The 12,757-nt window shown below is 50.0% G+C and overlaps 1 protein-coding gene across 3 annotated transcripts in view; it reads right to left on the reverse strand.

Moving 5' to 3' along the window:
* LOC141172264 (sulfotransferase 2B1-like) overlaps positions 1–12,757 on the reverse strand; it is a 251,360-nt gene that overhangs the window by 2,453 nt on the left and 236,150 nt on the right. The gene's annotated exons all lie outside the window — the stretch shown is intronic.

A 12,757-nucleotide genomic window follows, 5' to 3' on the forward strand; every position in this document is an offset into this window, starting at 1 on the left:
ATCACTCTCCATGGCATCTCCAGACTCTGTCACGTCTGTCACATGTGCTCAGTGTGACCTGCTTTCATCTGTGAAGAGCACAGGGCGCCAGTGGTGACTTTGCCAATCCTGGTGTTCTGTGGCAAACACCAAACATCCTGCACAGTGTTGGGCTGTGAGCACAACCCCCATCTGTGGACGTCGGGCCCTAAAAAAACCCTCATGGAGTCGGTTTCTAACCATTTGTGCAGATACAGGCACATTTGTGGCCTGCTGGAGGTCATTTTTCAGGGCTCTGGCAGTGCTCCTCCTGTTCCTTCTTGCACAAAGGTGGAGGTAGCGGTGCAGCTGCTGGGTTGTTGCCCTCCTATGGCCACCTCCATGTCTCCTGGTGTACTGGCCTGTCTCCTGGTAGCACCTCCAGCCTCTGGACACTATGCTGACAGACACAGCAAACCTTCTTGCCACAGATCACATTGATGTGCCATCCTGGATGAGCTGCACTACCTGAGCAACTTCTGTGGGTTGTAGAGTCCGTCTCATGCTACTACGAGTGTGAAAGCACAACCAACATTCAAAAGTGACCAAAACATCAGCCAGAAAGCATTGGTACTGAGATGAGGTCTGTGGTTCCCACCTGCAGAACCACTTCTTTATTGAGGGTGTCTTGATAATTGCCAACAATTTCCATCTATTGTCTATTCCATTTGCACAACAGAATGTGAAATTGATTGTCAATCAGTGTTGCTTCCTAAGTGGACAGTTTGATTTCACAGAAGTTTGATTTACTTGGAGTTATATTCTGTTGTTTAAGTGTTCCCTTTATTTTTTTGAGCACTGTATATATACTATATACTTCTGCGCAGTAAGTTTTTGACCTGCCTGGAGCTAGGCCTATCTTTGTCTCTGTCCTGCGCTGGCTGACTTTGTGGTAGGGCCTTCTCTTGGAGTGCACGCTCCCAACTTACGGGGTTTATATGTCTCCTGGCTCTGTTACGTATCAGTACTTTAGCGATCCTGGGACTTGTAGTTCTCCAGGGATTCCGGTTTATCTTACTGGGTCGTGGAGATCCCGGTAAGCTTCGGAACCGGTGTCCGGTGAATTCTTCGGGGTGAGCTAGTTAAGCTCCTCTGCCCCCTATGTACTAACTCTCCACTCGCCTTCGACCCCGCTCGGGGCCCTCACTAGGCTACTCACACTGCAGCCGGGACACTGCTCTTCTTTGCCGCTCTCAGAGCGTCGGCACACTCCTAGCTCTCTATCCTGAGCTCTGTGACTTCTAGTCTGGACTCACTCTACAGACTATGCTGAACACTTTCTGCAGGAACTGCTAGGCTCTGGCTCGACTGCACTGAGTCCTTCTGTGTCTGAGCAGGAAACTGATGAATCACTATCTGGGCTGCCGGGCTCCACCTTTCCTTTATATATCCCTAACGGGCTCCCTCTGGTGGTCTGAGGTGGAAGGTGTAGGTGTGTGAATGCTTATGAGGGCCTCTTGTGGAGGAATCCGGTAATGCACCCCTCTAGGATCTGTGATACCAAGCGCAGCTGGGCGTCACACCACCGTGAAGCATGGAGGAGGAGGTGTGATGGTGTGGGGGTGCTTTGCTGGTGACACTCTTGGGGATTAATTCAAAATTGAAGGCATACTGAACCAGCATGGCTACCACAGCATCTTGCAGCGGCATGTTATTCCATCCGGTTTGCGTTTAGTTGGACCATCATTTATTTTTCAACAGGACAATGACCCCAAACACACCTCCAGGCTGTGTAAGGGCTATTTGACCAAGAAGGAGAGTGATGGGGTGCTATGCCAGATGACCTGGCCTCCACAGTCACCAGACCTGAACCCAATCGAGATGGTTTGGGGTGAGATGGACCGCAGAGTGAAGGCAAAAGGGCCAACAAGTGCTAAGCATCTCTGGGAACTCCTTCAAGATTGTTGGAAGACCATTTGCGGTGACTACCTCTTGAAGCTCATCAAGAGAATGCCAAGAGTGTGCAAAGCAGTCATTAAAGCAAAAGGTGGCTACTTTGAAGAACCTAGAATATAAAATATATTTTCAGTTGTTTCACACTTTTTTGTTAAATATATAATTCCACATGTGTTAATTCATAGTTTTGATGCCTTCAGTGTGAATGTACAATTTTCATAGTCAAGGAAATACAGAAAAATTTTTAAATGAGATGTGTCCAAACTTTTGGTCTGTACTGTATATACTCCCATCTTGGTATATATGTCCTTTATCCTCAATCCCATCCTAGTATATATTGTATGTTCCTTACACTTGTCTCCTTCCAGATATATACAGTGGTGGCCAAAAGTATTGGCACCCCTGCAATTCTGTCACATAATACTCAGTTTCTTCCTGAAAATGATTGCAATCACAAATTCTTTGGTATTATTATCTTCATTTAATTTGCTTGCAAGGAAAAAACACAAAAAGAATTGTCCTAAAGCCAAACTGGATATAATTCCACACCAAATCTAAAAAAAGGGGTGGACAAAAGTATTGGCACTGTTTGAAAAATCATGTAATGCTTCTCTAATTCGTGTAATTAACAGCATCTGTAACTTACCTGTGGCACCTAACAGGTGTTGGCAAAAGCACGAGGCTGTTCCCTGTGTGTGGGGGAACACCGCTCCTGTGAGGCCTGATGAGGCCTGGTGGACTCCGGTGGAGGTGAAGCCTGGATCCCTGTGTGTGTGTGTGTGGGATGCCAGTAAGCCTCGGAGTGCCACACAAGCGTCCTGGAGGGTGAAGCCTCGGTATGTGAAATACGCCAGTAAGCCTTAAAGGGTGGAGGGCTGGAGACCCATATCTGGGGAAGCCGTAAAGCTACAGGGGTGGCGTATGAAACAAATGGACTGAAAGCAGCTGAAAGCCGATAAAGGTAATACTCTTTATGTTATGGACATTTTCATGGACATTGTTTTATTACCTTGCGGGAGGCTGTAATTAGAGCCAAGTGGGCCGGTCTGCCACTGGGCTCGTGGACATGTTGTATGTGAAATATGGTTTATGGAGATGTAATAAACTGTGGATTGTGAAAAACGGCAAAGTAGTTGCTGGTTTGCAGTGATTGACGCAGCAAAGCGAGTATCCCCAAGGATAAGTAGCGCTGCCATGTGGTTTGAGAGTGCGGGCAGCTGCAGTCTGGTTGCTAGGGGCAACTGCAGTCTGGTTGCTGGGAGCATCTGCAGTCTGGTTGCTGGGAGCATCTGCAGTCTGGTTGCTGGGAGCAACTGTACAGGTCGACGAGTGTGGTAAAGCATCTGGCTACAACTCGGTGGGGTTGTGAAGGTCGTTGTCGCACTCAAACCTGGTTTGCTGTGGCTCGGCGGGGCTCACGAAGGTCAAAGCATCTGGCTGCAACTCGGCGGGGTTGTGAAGGTCGTCGTCGCACTCAAACCTGGTTTGCTGTGGCTCGGCAGGGCTCACGAAGTCAAAGCATCTTGCTGCAACTCGGCGGGGTTGCGAAGATTGACATCGCTCTCAAATCCTGTTTTGCGGTGGCTCGGCGGGGCCACGAAAAATTTTTCGGGGAGAGCGGTGAAGTTCAAGTGTGAACAGTGTACCGTGATGGCTGTGAGCAAAGCAGCAGAGGTGTCTGGAGCTAATGAGCGTTTGAAGGGCCGGTTGGGACCGGAGCAGGTATTTGAGAAACTCTTACTGGACATGGTGCGGGAACCGCAGGAGCTGTGTGCACCATATAGAATGGCGGCGGTGGACCATTCTATGGACTCTTCGGGGGCGCCCGTGTTGTCCCAGAGTGCCTAGGGAGGTGGTAAGAGGTCTTGTGAACTGAGTCCTAAGACTGTCGCTGATTTTTTGTGTAAAAATTACCCTGCCGGTGTGGTTGTTAAAAAGGGGGCGGAGTCTAAAAAGGGGGCGGATTTTCACAAGAATGTGGAGTGTAGAAAACTGGAAATTGTTGATGATGGTGGGTTGGTACCTCCTAAAAATGACAATTTGACCGTTGAGAATGGGGTGACTCCAGTGGAGGGGGTTAAAGTCAAAGTGGGAGGTGACCTGGTAGTCCACAACATCATGGGGAGTGACACAGACCCGATAGCTGACGGTGACACTACGGAAGTAGAAGGAGAGGTCAGTCAGGAGGGGCTAGACGAGGGGAGAGAGTCCACCTCTCGTCGTAGACGGCGCAGGGGCCACAAAAAGGTTGCTCCTGTAGTCTGTGCTGAAAGTGAAAGTAAAGAAAATGTAATGGTGTGTGCCATTGTTTCAAGTGTGGATCCTCCTATAGAGGCAGAAGAGGAGGTGACGGACCTGGAGAACGTGTCCTCAGACCAGCGGAGCCTGGAGTCTGAATGGCGGAGAGTATACCAGGTTGTGAAGGACTTACAGCGAGGTCTAAAGGAAAGCAACGAGGAAGTTGTCCAGTGGAAGGAGATGTTCCACGCAATTAAGGAGTACCGCCACAAAATTAAGGAGGAGGTTTTGCAGTTGAAACTTGAGAAGGAGACGCGGCAGGATGGAGTTTCTGGACGTGATCAGGAACTAGAGCGACTGCGCGAACAGTTCAACCGGGAACTGTCTGACTCCAAGAAGGAGTGTAGTGAACTCATGAGGGAGCTGCAGCAGTTCCAGGACCAAGTAAAGCCTCTAAGGCAGGAGAAGGAGCGACTGGAGGACTCTCTGTACCAGCGAGACCAGGAGCTATCCACCCTGAAAGAGGCAATAAAAGTTGAAGTGTCTGCTCATGACCATGAGGCAGAAAAGAGGTATGGAAAGTTCAAAGAGGAACTGCAACAGAGTAAGAGAGATTATGAGGATCTCCTCAAGGTGAAGGAAAAACTAGAAGAGGGTAAGGCGGATGCAGAGCAAGAGCGCCAAGTGGTTGAGACCACTCTGCAAGATATCCGTGAGGAGAATGATGATCTCCGGGGAAAAACCATAGATCTGGAAGCTCAAGTGAAGGAGTTACAGATGTCCTGTGATACTCTCCAGCAGGCGGAGACATACCTTAAGGAAACAGTCAGCAAGATGGAAGCTGAGCGAGAGAAGATGGAGGAGTCCATCGGAAAAGCCACAGACCAGAGTCAGGAGTTGACCGCTGGTGATGGGAAGTATGCAGCAGATACCTCCTCGTGTGATGTAAGCACGGATGATTCGGTGGATGTCGGAGCCGAGATCAAGCAGCTCAAGGAGTTGCTACAAGCCCAGTGGACTCAAGAGAAGCGTGAGAGACTGGCTATTGAGAGCCGAGTGGGCGCATTGGAGACGGATACGTCTGAGAGAGCTCTGCTGCTGGAAGAGCAGTTGAAGCAGGAAGAGCTTCAGAGATGGGCTGCTGAGAGGCGAGTAACTGAGCTAGAAGGAGAAGTTTTAGAGCTCAAAGGTCGCCTAGCAAAGTGTCACGTAGTGAACAAGGTTTCCTTGGAGAAGGGAAAAGGCAAACAAGTTGCACTCACTCCCTCAGACCGTGAGAAGGTGGACCTGAGGAGAGCTAAGAGTAGGGTAACGGAAGATAAAAGTGAAATGGAAGTGGTCAGGATGAAAATTGGTGAAGTTGTGGCTGTGAGTCCGCTCAGGGGAAGCATCCAGGGTGAAGAAGCTGGAAGTCAGTTGTCCCTGAAACCTGAGCTGGTTGATCGTCTGGAAACCACTGGTGAGACCGAAACGTCTCGGTACAAGTGCCTCGTAGATGTACCCGAGGACTTGAGGGAAGAATGCACCCGTGAGTTCGTGCATGAGGAGTTTAAGAAGGCCGTGGGAGCCTGTAAGGTGTACTTGACCTCAGAGGCTAGACAGCTGGTGGTCCTGTCCACGACTGAAGTCACGGTGAAGAGGGTGGCGATCCTGAGTGACATACATTGGCAATGTATTCGCACGAAGCGGTTTCTCCTGTTGAAGACAACTGGAGCTGATGAGAAAGGCTCACAGTCTGCGAGAAGAGGTCATCCGGGTGCCTCGTGTTCTGGTGAGAGAGCTCATTGGGAGAAATGGCCGAGCCATGCAGATGATGGTGAAAAAGTCTGGTGTGGTAAAAGTAAGCAGTCCACGTGATCGTCAGGACTGGATGCCGGATGAAGATGGCATGGTGTCGTTCTACACTGTAGGAACGGAAGAAAGTCTTGCAGATATGAGCATGCTGGTGGGGTATCGAGTGACCTACCTGAGAGAGGTGGAAAAGTTGAATCTCGCTAGACTGAGAGTGGATAGACAGCATCATCTGAGCAGCAGAAGATGGCAGCCGTCTAGAAAATGTGAGACCAGACAGAGAAAGGGCTCCCTAAATATCAGAGCAGCTGAGGTTAGGGACCTTTCAAGATGTCCTGGGAGTGGGTTTGGAGGTAGTGAGACCTCCAGTGACTCAGGGTTGAGTGGCCCATACAATCGACCCAATAGAGGACGGAACCATGTGGAGTCACACTGTTGCATTGACCGCTGGGAGCAGGGGAGACCTGATAGGGTTACGACTGACCGCTGGGAGCGGGGGAGCCGCTGGGAGCGGCGGAAGTCTGACAAGTTTACCACCCGGAAATGTGACTTGACGGAGTCGATGACATTGACAGATGGTAGATCCCTAAGGAGTGGGCTAATGTCAATGTTTAATGTTCCAGGGGCTGGACAACACAAGGGTCAAGTGCATGATCTCAGTGTGAACTGTGGGATATAGACTATTTTATATATTATGTGTTCAACCCCACAAGGTTGAACAGAGGGGGGGGGAATATGTGATGTAGCAGACATCCCTTTAATGGTTCAGTGTGTTTGAATGTCCATGTACCTTCCCCTTTAATTGACTGGTCACATGACTGTGACATCACACAGGTCCTTATGCACACAGAGGGTGTGAACACATGACTCTGACATCAGTTAAGGTCCTATCTGTGGATGTGTGCATGTGTGCTGCAAGATATAAAAACCCTGTGTGTTCCTGTGTGGGTGTGTTCCTGTGTGTTGGGAGCTCCTGTGTGGGCACTGTGTGTCAGGCACGAGGCTGTTCCCTGTGTGTGGGGGAACACCGCTCCTGTGAGGCCTGGTGGACTCCGGTGGAGGTGAAGCCTGGATCCCTGTGTGTGTGTGTGTGTGTGTGTGTGTGTGGGATGCCAGTAAGCCTCGGAGTCATAGGCGGATTATAATGAGGGCAATCCGGGCGACCGCCTGGGGCCCCGAGCCTCCAGAGGGCCCGCGGCTCCGGGCGGGGTGTCTAATGCCGGATTGCCCTCATTATATGTGCGGGCCGCCGCGGCACATACCGGTAGCAGTGGCGGGAGGGGGAGCCCCGTACCGCTCCCCCAGCAGCGGCCGCCGCTACTTCTTCATCGGCCGGGCCAGCACTGCAGCAGTTAACTTCCCTGTGCTGGCCCGGCCGCGTCACTGGTAGGAGACACGGCCCTGTGCGCGGCCGTGTCTCCTAGCTGTGACGTCACGCAGTGCGCACCCGGCCTGCACTGCTGCACCGAAGCGCCTGAGGACTGGAGCCGAGCCGGGGGATGGTGAGGGTGTATGTATGTGTATGTGTATGTGTGTGTGTGTGTGGGGGCAGATGTCATTGTGTGATGTCTGTTTGTGTGTGTATGTCTGTGTGTGTGTGTGTGTGTGTGTGTGGGCAGATGTCATTGTGTGATGTCTGTTTGTGTGATGTCTGTGTGTGTGTGGACAGATGTCATTGTGTGATATCTGTTTGTATGTGTGTGTGGGGGGGCAGATGCCATTGTGTGATGTCTGTTTGTGTATGTGTGGGCAGATCTCATTGTGTGATGTCTGTTTGTGTGTGTTTGTGTGTGTGTGTGGTGAGATGTCATTGTGTGATGTCTGTGTGTGTTTGGGGGGGGGCAGATGTCATTGTGTGATGTCTGTTTGTGTGTGTGTGGGGGCAGATGTAATTGTGTGATGTCTGTTTGTGTGTGTGTAGGCAGATGTCATTGTGTGATGTGTGTGTGTGTGAGCAGATGTCATTGTGTGATGTGTGTGTGGGCAGATGTCACTGTGTGATGTGTGTGTGTGTGGGGGCAGATGTCACTGTGTGATGTCTGTGTGTGTGTGTGGGCAGATGTCATTGTGTGATGTCTGTTTGTGTGTGTGTGGGCAGATGTCATTGCGTGATGTGTGTGTGTGTGTGTGTGTGTGTGTAGTTTGATGTCATTGTGTGATGTCTGTTTGTGTGTGTGTGTAGGCAGATGTCATTTTGTGATGTGTATGTGTGTGTGTGTGTGTAGGCAGATGTCATTGTGTGATGTGTGTGTGTGTAGGCAGATGTCATTGTGTGATGTCTGTTTGTGTGTGTGTAGGCAGATGTCATTGTGTGATGTCTGTTTGTGTGTGTGTGGGCAGATGTCATTGTGTGATGTCTGTTTGTATGTGTGTGGGGGGGGCAGATATCATTGTGTGATGTCTGTTTGTGTGTGTGTGGGCAGAAATGATTGTGTGATGTCTGTTTATATGTATTTTTGTGTTTATGCGTGTATGTATATGTCTGTATATGTTTGTGTGTGTGCGTGACTGCGTGCGGCCACCTGCTGAGTATAGTTGGCGCCGTGCGGCCTCATGCTGTATCTGGGGGGGGCGCCGTGCGGCCCCCCGCTGTGTATAGATGGCTACGTGCGGCCCCCCGCTGTGTATAGATGGCTACGTGCGGCCCCCCGCTGTGTATAGATGGCTACGTGCGGCCCCCCCTCTGTGTATAGATGGCGCTGTGCGGCCCCCCGCCGTGTATTGATGGCGCCGTGCGGCCCCCTGCTGTGTATAGATGGCGCCGTGCGGCTCCCCGCTGTGTATAGATGGCGCCGTGCGGCTTCCCGCTGTGTATAGATGGCTACGTGCGGCTCCCCGCTGTGTATAGATGGCTACGTGCGGCCTCCTGCTGTCTCTGGGGGGGGCGCCGTGTGGCCTCCCGCTGTGTATAGATGGCTACGTGCGGCCTCCCGCTGAGTATAGATGGCGCTGTGCGGCCTCCTGCTGTCTCTGAGGGGGGCCCCGTGTGGCCTCCCGTTGTGTATAGATGGCTACGTGCGGCCTCCTGCTGAGTATAGATGGCGCTGTGCGGCCTCCTGCTGTCTCAGGGGGGGCGCCATGCGGCCTCTCGCTGTGTATAGATGGCTACGTGCGGCCTCCCGCTGAGTATAGATGGCGCTGTGCGGCCTCCTGCTGTCTCTGGGGGGGGCGCTGTGCGGCATCTATACTCAGCAGAAGGCCGCACGTAGCCATCTATACACGTATACTCAGCAGGAGGCCGCATGTAGCCATCTATACGGCGCCATCTATACACAGCGGGAGGCCGCACGGCGCCATCTATACACAGCGGGAGGCCGCACGGCGCCATCTATACACAGCGGGAGGCCGCACGGCGCCATCTATACACAGCGGGAGGCCGCACGGCGCCATCTATACACAGCGGGCGGCCGCACGGCGCCATCTATACACAGCGGGAGGCCGCACGGCGCCATCTATACACAGCGGGCGGCCGCATGGCGCCATCTATACACAGCGGGCGGCCGCATGGCGCCATCTATACACAGCGGGAGGCCGCACGGCGCCATCTATACACAGCGGGAGGCCGCACGGCGCCATCTATACACCGCGGGAGTCTCAGTGCTTTGCAAGAGCAGTCAATAAATTCTGCTTGACTAATTCTGAGCACCATAAAGTCTGGTTTGCTTCTAACCTGCTGTCTTCATTTTCAGCTTGCTGAATTCTAACTCATTTACTGTCATTCGAGACGATGCCTTTGCTGGTCTCTTTCACCTTGAATACCTGTAAGTGCTCCACTTAATGTCATATTTTTGATTCTGTTCTTCATCTTATGGCATGTGCAATTGTATGAGCAAGTATTCATATGAATTTATGACCTACTTAAACCTTCGAGGACCTTAAATTTTATTCAATCAAATTTTTTTCCAGTTTAAAACTATGGGACATATATGTGCCTTGGTCCTCAAAGGGTTTTTAAAGGGGCTGCAAACATAAATAAGAAAAAAATAATTCAATTAGTGCTTTTTGTGTTCATTTAATTTTTATTTGAAGTCCATTTTTTTATATACCTTGAAATTAAGCCCTACCCCATGGAATGAAGCCCTACCTACACGACATCTGAGAGCTACATGGATCCCGCTTGTGAGGTGCCTGTCCGTCACTACTATTCAGTTTTAGGGTCCACTCACTAAGCCATATATTCTCTCATGCAAGAGAATAGGGCCAATTATGCTAATGACACACGGCTCAAACTCTGTCAGAGCTTCAACTGAGTGTGATACGATTCTCTCGCAGCACAGATATGGAGAAGATGGAGAACTTACTTTCTCCATCTTCTCCATAGTCTCTGTGAGTGTTCATCAGACTGCACTTGGATGACAGCCGAGTGCAGTCCAATGTTTTACGTGCACCCATAGACTTGTATGGGTGCACATGGTCCGAATATCGAATGAGATTATTTTCTCATGCCGATAATCGCAGATCTGCACTGTCCCATAGTATAACATAGGGCCGAGTCCTATCCGATAAAACATCACATAGCATTCGGCCTTGTTATACGACAGTGTGAGCGAGCCCTTAGAGTCAAGGAATATTTACATGCAGATGATGATATTACTCTCCCAGTGTATATTTTTTTAAGCGAGTTCATAGTAAATTCTTTGCCTTTTTGACATGTGATCAACTAAAGAACAAGAAAGATTTAGGACCTCCCCTATACAGAAACGGAAAATAGTTTGGAGGACTTGCATGTCCTTTTTTATTTATTATGAGAAAATCATAAAAGATCCCGTTTTTTAACCATGCTGTGACTTTCTGCTGAGGGAGAGGGAGAGAGCTGCCCTATTCAGAGTCTGTAATAAGACCTGCTGACAAAAGTGTTGAAGATACAGTCTAATGTGAATTAACAATGAAAAAAAGTTAATTTCACAAATGGCTTGTATTTTTTTTAATACAAACTTTTTTGTGTTTACAGCTCCTTTAAAGGGAATCTGTCATCAGGTTTTTGCCACCTAATCTGAGAGCAGCATAATGTAGGGTTAGAGGCACTGATTCCAGTAATGTGTCACTTACTGGGCTGCTTAGTGTTGTTTTGATAAAATCATTGATTTGTCAGAAGGTAATTATCACTAGATGACTAGTAAGTTCTGTAGGACCCCACCCCCATCACTGATCAGTAGATTTCTGTGTACACTGAGCATGGGCAGAAAGCTGCCAATCAGTGGTGTGGGTGGGGCTATACAGAGCGCAGCATTCAGAGAGCTGCTAGATCTGCAGCAGATGAAACGGTGATTTTCTCAAAATGACAACAAGCAGCTGAAAAAGTGACACATCGCTGGAATCAGGGTATCTGCCCCAATATTGTGCTGCTCTCAGATGAGGCAGTACAATTAATATTGTGCCAAATTAATTTGCCGTGAACTATCACATGATCTATCACAGGGGATCATGTGACATGTCACGTGATAAATCAGGTGTGTGTGGGGGGGGTCCGCGCCTTCTAAACTGCCCGGGGCCCTTGCTACTCTTAATCCACCCCTGCTCGGAGTGCCACACAAGCGTCCTGGAGGGTGAAGCCTGGGTATGTGAAATACGCCAGTAAGCCTTAAAGGGTGGAGTGCTGGAGACCCATATCTGGGGAAGCCGTAAAGCTACAGGGGTGGCGTATGAAACAAATGGACTAAAAGCAGCTGAAAGCTGATAAAGGTAATACTCTTTATGTTATGGACATTTTCATGGACATTGTTTTATTACCTTGCAGGAGGCTGTAATTAGAGCCAAGTGGGCCGGTCTGCCACTTGGGCTCGTGGACATGTTGTATGTGAAATACGGTTTATGGAGATGTAATAAACTGTGGATTGTGAAAAACGGCAAAGTAGTTGCTGGTGTGCAGTGATTGATGCAGCAAAGCGAGTATCCCCCAGGATAATAAGTAGCGCTGCCGTACTATATATATATATATATATATATATATATATATATATATATATATATATATATATATATATATATATATATATATATATATTATATACAGTATATCTATAATATAACGCTACAAGCGTCCCTCTGTCTGAAGCCTCTATTGACTGAGCAAGTGCGACACACCTGCACAGTCTGGCTCCAGGCAGAAGAACGCATAGAGGTGCTACAGGTAAGAGGAGTGTATGGTGCCGGAGATCGAGGTATGCGAAGACACTGAACACATACCGCGATGTCCGGCGCCATACTTACATATTTACCTGACCGGGAGGAGCGTTGCACGGCGCCTTTCTTCCCACCAGAGACCGGGGCAGGAGTGAAGGAATCGGAGTCGGCGCATGCACATAACGCTATCCGGCGCATTTTACTGAAGACACTCCTCCCCCGGCCTCCGGCAGAACAGGACACCGCGGCGCTGGAGCACAGGGAAGAAAGGTGAGTATAAGTGTTTTTTTTGTATGTGTGCAGCGTGGAAGGGATGAGTAGTGCCATACGTACCAGGATTGGGGGGTGAGGGGCCCATGCATTCCAGGCTTGGGGGATGAGGGGTGCCATACATACCAGGATTGGGGGTTGAGGGGGCCATGCATATCAGGATTGGGGGGAGAGGGGGCCACATATACCAGGATTGGGGGATGAGGGGGCCACGCATAATATGATTGGGGGGTGAGGGGGCCATGCATAACATGGTTGGGGAATGAAGGGGCCACGCATACCACTATTGGGGGATGAGGGGGCCATGCATACCAGGATTTGGGGATGAGGGGGCCACGCATACCAGGATTGGGGAGTGAGGGGCCACGCATACCTGGATTGGGGGTGAGGGGGCCACGCATACCATGATTGGGGTGTGAGG

This window comes from Phyllobates terribilis, unplaced genomic scaffold, assembly GCF_046119375.1.
Source record: "Phyllobates terribilis strain yellow unplaced genomic scaffold, ASM4611937v1 Scaffold_12__6_contigs__length_324123572, whole genome shotgun sequence".
Taxonomy (NCBI): Eukaryota; Metazoa; Chordata; class Amphibia; order Anura; family Dendrobatidae; genus Phyllobates; species Phyllobates terribilis.